Source organism: Phocoena phocoena, chromosome 17 (genome assembly GCF_963924675.1).
Source record: "Phocoena phocoena chromosome 17, mPhoPho1.1, whole genome shotgun sequence".
NCBI classification, from domain to species: domain Eukaryota; kingdom Metazoa; phylum Chordata; class Mammalia; order Artiodactyla; family Phocoenidae; genus Phocoena; species Phocoena phocoena.
The window spans coordinates 35,322,197-35,332,285 of record NC_089235.1 but is presented as its reverse complement, the minus strand read 5'-3'; positions in this window follow the sequence as shown (position 1 = coordinate 35,332,285).

Genomic DNA, 10,089 nt, shown 5'->3' with positions numbered 1-10,089 from the left:
ACAAATATCATATAGAATAGGCATAATATTTGTACTATTTGGTATATATATTGACATTAAAAAAAGACCCATGAGTGGTGGGGGTGTGGGATGAATTGGGAGATTGAGATTGACATATATACATTAATATGTATAAAATAGATAACTAATAAGAACGTGCTGTATAGTACAGGGAACTCTACTTCACTTTGCTGTACAGTAGAAACTAACAAAATTGTAAAACAACTATACCTCAATTTTTTTTTAATGATAAAAATATAAAATAAATAAAAATAAAAAGAGACCAAAAAATCACAGTGTCCTAAATAGGTAGAAGTTTATTTCTCTCTCATCTTATAGTTTGGCCAGGCTAGGTTAGTAGAAAGGCTCTGCTCCATTAAGTCATTAAGGGTCCCTGGCACCACTGGTCTCTGCCACATCAGCATCTCAACCCAAGAAGGGGAAAGAAAGTGGACACCAAGTCATTTTCATTTAAGCAAGTGAGGTTGGAGTTGCACACATCACTTTTACTTTGCCATTCCATTGGTGAGAACTTATTCACATGGCTACCCCTAGTTGCAAGTGAGACTGGGCAATAGTTTCTCTAGCTGGTGGCCATGTATCCAGTTGTAAATTTACTACTATGGAAAATGGAAAAATGTTGTGGAGGATAACTAACAGCATGTGACAACTTTTAAAAACTTTAAATCCTCTAATTTTATATATATATATATATATATATATATATATATATATATATATATATATATAAATTAAATAGATAATTGGTGCAATCAACACAACTTATGAATCTAAATACAGATTTTGTCATCTTCATTCATAGCCTGGAAAATAAATATTAACTTTCCTGATTTTCTAAAATTCCTAATTGTGTGACATTAATTATCTTAAAGGAAGAAATTATTTTTCTACAGTTCAGAAGTCATTGTTAGACACTGTTATGGTTAACCATTGTTATTTTCTTATAACTCTTTAAAATTCTATTATAAAATATCTGGTTTCCACGAGGAAGTGTTTATCTTGACTTCTTGCCCCTCTACCCCTTTACTCCTCCACATGGTGGTGGAATGAATTACCTGAGAGGAGGGTAAGAACTTAGGTTAATGTGTCTGCCCTCCATATTCAAACTTTCCCTCTACTGGGTTGTCCAAAGGACTAGACTGGCAGCAGGTTGTTATACTTGGGTCTCACTCTAAGATACATTCTTCATCAACACTATCAGTAATAGAGTTAAAGTTTTGAACTTCATTTTCCTGACTCATGTATCTCTCAATTAGTTCAGAATTTATATGGTGAGAAGAAGGAGTAATTTATTAACCCCCTCTAATTCCAATAGTAACTAAATGCTTTATGAAGCTTTTGTTTCCCACAGGAATTATAAGCATAAGAGAGTGAATCAGAAAAGTCCCTGGAAGACTGCAGCCAAAGGCTGTTTAATGTTTAAAAACAGAGTAGCATTTTCTGTCTAAGGGAGGGATCTGTTTCCAGTTTAGACCCAATCTGAAAGTTACTCTTCTAGTCAAAAGGAGCAAAGTATACCATGTACCTTACCCCCATTCTACTCCATTCTCTCCTTCCAACCTACCCCTCCCTATCACTACCAAGGGGCAGAACACAGAGGCTGCAGCCCAATGCAAGAAGCACAGAGGGTTAATGGGCTGCAAAAACAAAGAGAAGTTAATGGCTTGTAAGTATTTAGCAAAGAGGATTGAAGAAAGCAACCCCCTTAGAAATGCTATTGGCAGAGATTATACTGATGGAAAAATTTTTTAATAACAAAAAGATAAAAAATGGTTTATACAAGGAGCTGACCATTTCAACAGCCCTGCAAGAGAAAAGAACAGCACGAACAGAAGAAGGTCAGCAGAACTTTAAGAACAACAACATTCAGAGAAAAAGAAAGCAGATTAGTGACAGTTCCTTAGTTACACTTGGCTAAGGGATCAGTTGCTAGAAGGAGAAACTAGAAGTTAAAATCAAAACTTCACTGCACGTTACAATGGGTTTAATAGAATTAGGATCAAGTTAGTCATATATACTTCTTTCCATTTTGTGGTTTCAGCCTGTCTCAATTTATCCTTCATGTTGCATCTATAAATTCCTATGTATTGAGGGAACCTCCTACAGTTAACAGTATACTAAGGTCTTTCCAGACCGCAACTGATACTTGCAGCCAAGGTTCTGATACTTAGAGTAGTCACACTGGATTAACAGCACCCCTAGATGGATGCTTCCTTAGGAACACTTGATCTTACCTGAGTGGGCTTCATGTCATACATTTTTAAGATGTGACTGCTGAATGACCATGGCCAAGCCATCTCACTTTCTTTAGATGTAAAGGTCTAACCTGTGACACTGGCAAGAAAATGATCTGAAACTCTGAATGAATTGTTGGACCCCATTTTTAAGATTTTGGTAGGATAAGATTCTTTGAATATCTAAGTATTATAATGTTTCATTTACATTATAGAACATAATTTTAACATTCTGAGATTCCTTCCCTTTCCTTCATTCCCCATATTCAATCATTCCAAGCAATCTTGATCACACCTCAAGCCATTCTATTTCATCTTTCCAAAAATATGTTGAGGCCCATTTACTCTGTCTCTTAGACATGTGAAATAATCTACTAATCCCTCCATGATTCTCCTCATAACTTCCAATAAACTTTCTAAATTCAAATCTGACTCCTTTATCAGCTGTAAAAATTCCAGGTATTCTCAATTGACTATAGAATAAAATCCAAACTCTAGAAAAGTGGTTCTTAAGGTGTGTCCCAAGACCAGCCTCATCAACATCACTAGGGAATTTGTAAAAAATGCAAATTCTTGATCTCCCTCACCCCAAACCTTCAGAATCAAAATCTCTGGGGGACCCAGTAAACTGTGCTTTTAAAAGTACTCCAGGGGAACTGATGCATGCACAAGTTTGAAAGCTACTACTAGAGAATGGTGATATCTTCCTCCAGACTCACAAGTGTGCTCTGTGCATCTGTCCTCAAATCTCACCACTTCCCAAGCATATCGTACTTTTTCACACTTCTGTGATTTGGTACTACCTGTGTCCAAAATGCAATTCCACTCTTCCACTGTGTGGTCAACTTTTACAAGGCACATAAAATCCTTTTGGAATGAGCAGGATGTAAATTAGTGTATACTCATCCTTTAACACAAAGCTCAAATAATCACCTTTGCTGCAAAACTTCCACTCCCAGACTTAGTCATTCCTTCCTCTGTGCTGTCATTGTGTGTAACATGCTGTGTTACAGTTGTTTATGGCTGTAGCACTGGAAGATGAATCCTTGAGGCCCAGTCTCACCCTCAAGGTGCCCTTTAAAATACTGGAATTATAGATTTTCCCAAGTAAATTATCGAGTAAGATCTTACTGGGTGGTTTAGCAGGCAAGCCTATCTACATCTCCTGTGTTTGTTTGCTTGTTTTTAACTCCTTTCTCTTAACTGAAGATGAATCCTCTTCTTTCCGGGGAGATTCCCCTCTTCATCCTCTTCAACTGAGAGCACAGATTTGAGAGGGGATGACACGAAGAGATGAGGTAAAAAAGTATCAGCCAGATGGGTTGCTTTATGCCTGGAGATCAGCAGAGTATGCCTTTCCTCCCTAACTCATACCTAATAAATGAAACAAATACTCTCTATAAATAAAAATAATAAATAAAAATAGACTATAAATTTTTTTAAAAAATACAAATTCAAGTTTTTTAAATGCTCTCTAATCATATATTGTCTTTCAATTTTGACTTATGAGGAGAGTTGAAAGCCATAAGTACTTAATAAATATTGGAGAAGATATACTTCTGTGCATGTGTGGCTAAAAAATAAAGGATTCATTTTGTGGAATTAATCAATATCAGTCTCAATATCAGTATCTAATCATATTTTCTATACTGAGAAACAAGGCTCATTAGCAGTAGGATATTCTAAATTTTCCTTTCTCTTACTTTCTAACAAAAATTTAAAGGTGATATTTTATACTCATTTTTCTCCCTGATATCCTATATGGTATTAATTAGTGTAGAGGCTAGACTGAGCAGTACTTTGTGTGTACATCAACTTACACAGTAACAGAATTATAACAACTGCAAGGTTTGGCATTTTCATCCAGTATCATGAATAAACAACAGTTTTCTAATTGAACCCTGAGTTACTATTTTCCACAGAATTGAAACTACTTGAAATGGGAAAGACAAATCTTTCTGACTATTCTGAACTGGAAGCTTTATCTGTAGAGTCAGCCTATTGCTTTTCATTTTCTTACTGTGAGTAGTAATTACTAAACAATTACTTAGCTGATATGAGTGCATTCTTCCCTTCTTTCCAATAATCCTTACCTGCAATCTCTGACAAGAGCCACTTCTTTGGGGTCAAATATATAGTGAAGAGCAATGAAAGAGGAGAGGGGAGCTGGAGATACTCCTCAGGAAGATGTGTACTTGGTAAAGGATGGACAGGCATGTAAGCGTAAGGATGGCAGATTGAGTCTGGATGAGATTGTTGCATTTCCCACCATAACTGTAATGCTGGACAGAAGGCATTGTAGAAGACTGATTATATTCACAATTTAGCTCAGGGAATTAAGCAAGCCTTTAATTGGAAGTATTCTAGTTAAATACAACTCAGGAACAGAAGTAATAGCACTCTTTGGAAATGACTACGCCATTAGTAATTATCTTCCTTGTCTCTGCCATCCCAAACCTCTTGGCATCACTCTGATGCACCTATCACATATGCTTTGTAGTGGAGTTATTTTTCTCTTCTCCACAATTAGACTCCCCAAAGGTAGGAAATGCCTTTAATTCATCTTTACATTCTCAATGGAATCTATCAAAGTATGTACCTCCAATATGCTCTTGTTGAACAAATAAGTTAAATACACGTCATTCAGAAAGAACTAGTTGCTAACACTGAAATAGCAACTTCATACAGGGTCCAGATATACTCATTTAAATTATATATCTTAAGCAGATTTGTCTTTTATACAGTGCTCCAAAAGGGTGTTCAAAGTATCCATCTTGCTAGCTAGAGAGCCTACTGAAGAACAGCACTGTTCTCCTGTTACTACCATTTGATGCAGTACTTACATTTCCATTTCCTTTGGCTGCAGTAGTCATTGAAAGATGCCTGACGTGTGTTTATTTGACACAGAGTTTGTCATGAAGAATTCAAAGGCTTCTGGAAGCCTATTATAAAATAAACCAGATTCTAATTTTGATCTCAGAGCCCCAAAATCTCCCCCAAAACATACCAATCAAAGACATAAATAGAAGCAAGAGAAAGGCAAAGACATCACAGACCACCCAAGTCAGAAGAAAAAGAGATGCCTAATTGTGCATGAGAAATAATTTGCATGAATAACAACAAATCACAGCAAACCAATTTTAACTGTTAGCTTCAATATTCACATATCAAACTGTATTTATCGCTACTTAAATTTAAGTGAAGGTAACATTTTACAGTACATGGAAATCCATAATTGTAAAATAGATAATTCAGAGTTTGCAGAGTAATTTACCATTGAATTAGTTTTTAATAGCCTCTTCCCATTTTGCATTTAAATATGATTACTTAACAATGTTTGACTGAATTCCCTCTTCTACCCCATTCCCTGTTCTCACAGATACTAACAAAGTAAGGTATCTAAATGGCAAGCACAGTGGAAAGTCTACAACAAGGAGGCCGGAAAAATGTACCCATTGTATGACTGACACCTGAAGAGCTGAGAAGACAAATCAGTCCTTTTTTGTGATCAGGGAAATTCATGGAAATCATGCCTTAGGCTACCAAAGGAGAAAGAAAAACTATCAGCATCTCCCAAAATACATTCAAATAAACCCTCAAATGACAGACTCCATTACAATTAGAAATAAGCACTGGCAACTCTGCATTCATTTCTATATCTCTTCTTTGAACTTCAAGCATTGTCTCCTCTGCATCTAATCCTTTCCCCAGATCTTAATCCCATTCCTTCTAATCTCCTTCAGAGCCTGGCTTCATCACTTACTTTCTCCCTTCTGTTCCTTAACTGTTTTCTCACTCCAGCCTTCTTTATCTCAGTGTATAAACACACTGGAACATCTCACTTATAATATCTCCATCTTTCTCATCCTGCATTACCTTCTAGCTGTCATCCTTTCTTTCCTTCCTTTTTGTTCAGGATGATCAAAAGAGCTATTTAAACTCACTCTTTTTTTATTTTTTCTAATTTTCTATTGTAAATTACTTATAAAATTTACCATTTTAATCACTTTAAAAATTTTATTAAAGTATAGTTGATTTACAATGTGTTAGTTTCAGGTGTACAGCAAAATGATTCAGTTTATATATATATGTATATATATACATATATATATTTTTTCAGATTCTTTTCCATTATAGGTTATTACAAGATATTGAATATAGTTCCCAGTGCTGTACAGTATGTCCTTGTTGTTTATCTATTTTATATATATCAACAGTAGTAAGTATATGGTAATCCCAAACTTCTAATTTATTCCTCCCCTGCCTTTCTACTTCGGTAACCATAAGTTTGTTTTCAATGTCTGTGAGTATATTTCTGTTTTGTAAAGAAGTTCATTTGTATCTTTTTTTTACATTTCACATATAAGTGATATCATATACTTGTCTTTCTCTGACTTACTTCACTAGGTATTATAATCTCTAGGTCCATCCATGTTGCTGCAGATGGCATTATTTCATTCTTTTTTATGGCTAATATTCCATTTTATACACACACACACACACACATACACACACACATACCACATCTTCTTTTTCCATTCATCTGTTGATGGATATTTAGGTTGCTTCCATGGCTTGGCTATTGTAAATAGTGCTTCTCTGAACATTGGGGTGCATGTATCTTTTTGAATTAGCGTTTTCATCTTTTCTGGATATATGTCCAGGACTGAATTTTCTTTTTATTGAAAGTAGTTTACCTAAGGCCCTAGTGGCTACTTTTGAAATAGATACCTAAGGGGCACTTATTGGTCCTTCTCTCACCTTGAATCCTTTGCTACATTGGGCACTGCTGACTCTTCCTTCTTTCTTAACATTCTCTTTTCCTTGGATTTCTAGTATAACAGTTTCTCCTGATCTCCTCAAATTACCTGAACTTACTTTGAATTTGAAACCTGATTCCATCACTTTCTCTGTATAGCCTTCGGCAAGTTATATGAACTCAGGTGTTGTGTTGAACTCATCAGTCTCTGACCTGTCCACCTATGTCAGTCAGGGTCCCAGCAGGCAACAGCGGCCATAGTAAAGAGTCTAATCAAGGGAGTTTTACAAGGGATGGTGAAGCATCAGGAAACCATTACCAGAGCTAGGAAAGAGCTGGAAACTTAAAGGCCACTCAACAGGAACTTTGGACATGGAAGAATTCAGTTACTACCAAAAACACAGTGAAGCTGGGTTGGGAAGAGATAAATACCCTGACCACCTCTCACTCTACTATCTTCCAATCTTCTTCTGGTGACACTCATTGGTCAAACCTAATTGGAAACCCAGAGCACAATGAAGATTGGGTGATGCAAACTCTAGAAGTCAACCTCCTGAGATGCACAGCAAGGCAGGGAAGAGTAGAGAATGAACCTGGATAGAGGACTAGCGAAAAATAGCCAGTAGATGAGCACACTACCTACCATCTCCTTCATTTACTTAAAAAGTATTTTGTGAGGCTTCCCTGGTGGCGCAGTGGCTGGGAGTCCTCCTGCCGATGCAGGGAACGCGGGTTCATGCCCCGGTCCGGGAAGATCCCACATGCTGCAGAGCGGCTGGGCCCGTGAGCCATGGCCGCTGAGCCTGCGCGTCCGGAGCCTGTGCTCCGCAACGGGAGAGGCCACAACAGTGAGAGGCCCACGTACGGCAAAAAAAAAAAAAAAAAAAAAGTATTTTGTGTGTCAGGGACTATTCTCAGGAATACAGGGGATCACAAGACAGAAAAGATGCCCATTTTCATGGTGTTTTCATTCTCCTTGGGGAAGACAGATAGCAAAGCAATAATCATACAAGACAATTTCAAATGGTAGGTGCAATGAAGGAAAGGAGTATATGACTAACATAGATGAGGTGATGGCAGAAGAGCTTAAAGTAGATAATAAGAAGAAAGGAATAATAAGAAAGCTTTCTAAGAGGTAGGGGAAGAGTATTCAAACAAGAGAGATCATCAAAGGCAGAGTACAAACGTCCTGAGGTTGAAACCAGTTTGGCTTATCAAAGGGAGAGACAGGAGGCCAGTGTGGCTGGGGGAAGGGTGGCAGGAGATGAGGTAGGAATGGTAGGTAAAGGCCAGATCATAAAGGGCTTGTAGGCTACTCAAGGAGTTGGGTGTTTTTGCTAAAGCAACAGAAAGGTTTTAGACAGAGGGTGGGAGGTTGGAGCATTTGTAGGTTAAGACACATCTAATTAACATTTGTAAAATATAACTCTCACAATTCTTTGAAAAATTAATTTTGGTGGGACAAAAATGGAAATGTCCCATTATAGTCTGACCAGAGCTCCCATGTTCAGGAGCGGTATTTTGCAAAGTGGTGGCACTGTTTGGATCAGGATGGGCACCTGATATAACAGTGGCCCAACCACAGGCTGGTTGGCAGCCCATGATGTGGCTTAGAGCTATGGGCTCTTGCAACTGAATTGTGCTCCTCTGAAATGTGTATTATAAGATAAGAAGAGGGTTAATTAGCTGTCAGTAGTGTGAGAACTGATCAAAGAGGTAGAGAAAAACAGAGATACAATGGGAAAGAAAAGAACAGCTTCTCTTTAGAGGTGCCTTGATTCCTAATAGCTATTAATATATCCATATAAATACTCCTGCTTCCAACCCTTTTAATTAAGGTGGCTTCTTGGTCTCTCTTTCTTGCATGAAAATAGTCTAATGAGCACACTGGTGTATCCAAGTTTTTGCTCTTCTTCTCATTCATTCAGTAAGAAGTGACAAAGATTTGCTCTGAAAACAAATGAACAAAAACACCCTCAAATCTCAGTTGCTTTAAACAACCAAAGTTGACTTCTCATTCACTTTAAATACCATCATGAAGTGGATGGGACACTATTCTGCCTCAACCTTCCAAGACCAAGATTAATGGAGCATATTCTCTGGAACATTGTTGATTGCCATGGCAAAGAGAAAAAGAGTTCTGGAAGGTCTTGCACCAGCAATTAAACTCTGTGCTCATAATTCATGGGCAGAATGTGTCACTTAGCTCATCCCAACCACAAGGAGGCTGGGAAATGCAATCTTACCATGTACCTGAAAGACAACAGGAAATATTTGACACACCCACCACCATTCACTCATCCATAACCATGGCTTTAACTGCTGTCTATATACCAATGTCAAAATTTCTAGGAGAGATGCCCCATTTTCCCTGTTTATCCATATTTTCAACCACCTACTGACATGCCACAACTGGATTGTATCATAAACATTTCAAGTCTCATGCACCAAGACTGAACCCTTCATCTTTCTCACAAACTTTCTGTATTTTTTCTCTTGGTCAGTGGCTCCAATATCTATCCACTACCTCAAATAGAAAACCCAGGTGTTATCTTTGACTCTTTCTCTCTCTCTTCTAACATCCAATCAGTCGACAAGCCCATAGCTTCTAATTTATCCCAATTCTACTAACTCCATGACCATTACCCTACTTTAGTCCCTCATGGATTCTTGCCCAAACAATTCTGTTAGCCTCCTGTCTGGTTTTCCGGCCTTCATACCCTCCCTTGTAAACTGTAATTTGTTCATTCAACAAACATTTAAAGAGTGCTTACTGATTCTTAGATTAAATAAGTAATGGGCCCACCTTGAAGAAATTCAGTGTAAAGAGGGAAACATTGATGTAAACAAAAAATTTCAACACAGTGGACAAATGATAATAACTATGTAAAAAGAGGGGTGGGAACAGAAAGGAGACACCAAACTGGGTGTGATGGTGATGGGAAGGTAGTGTTGGAAGCTTCTAGGAGGAAAGTAAAACTTTAGCTAAATAAGGGAGTTGCTCCTCCATGTGAACCACAGGAGTTAAAAAAGAGGTGAAGGAAGCAGCTTGTGCCTGATATCTTTGAGAGACTG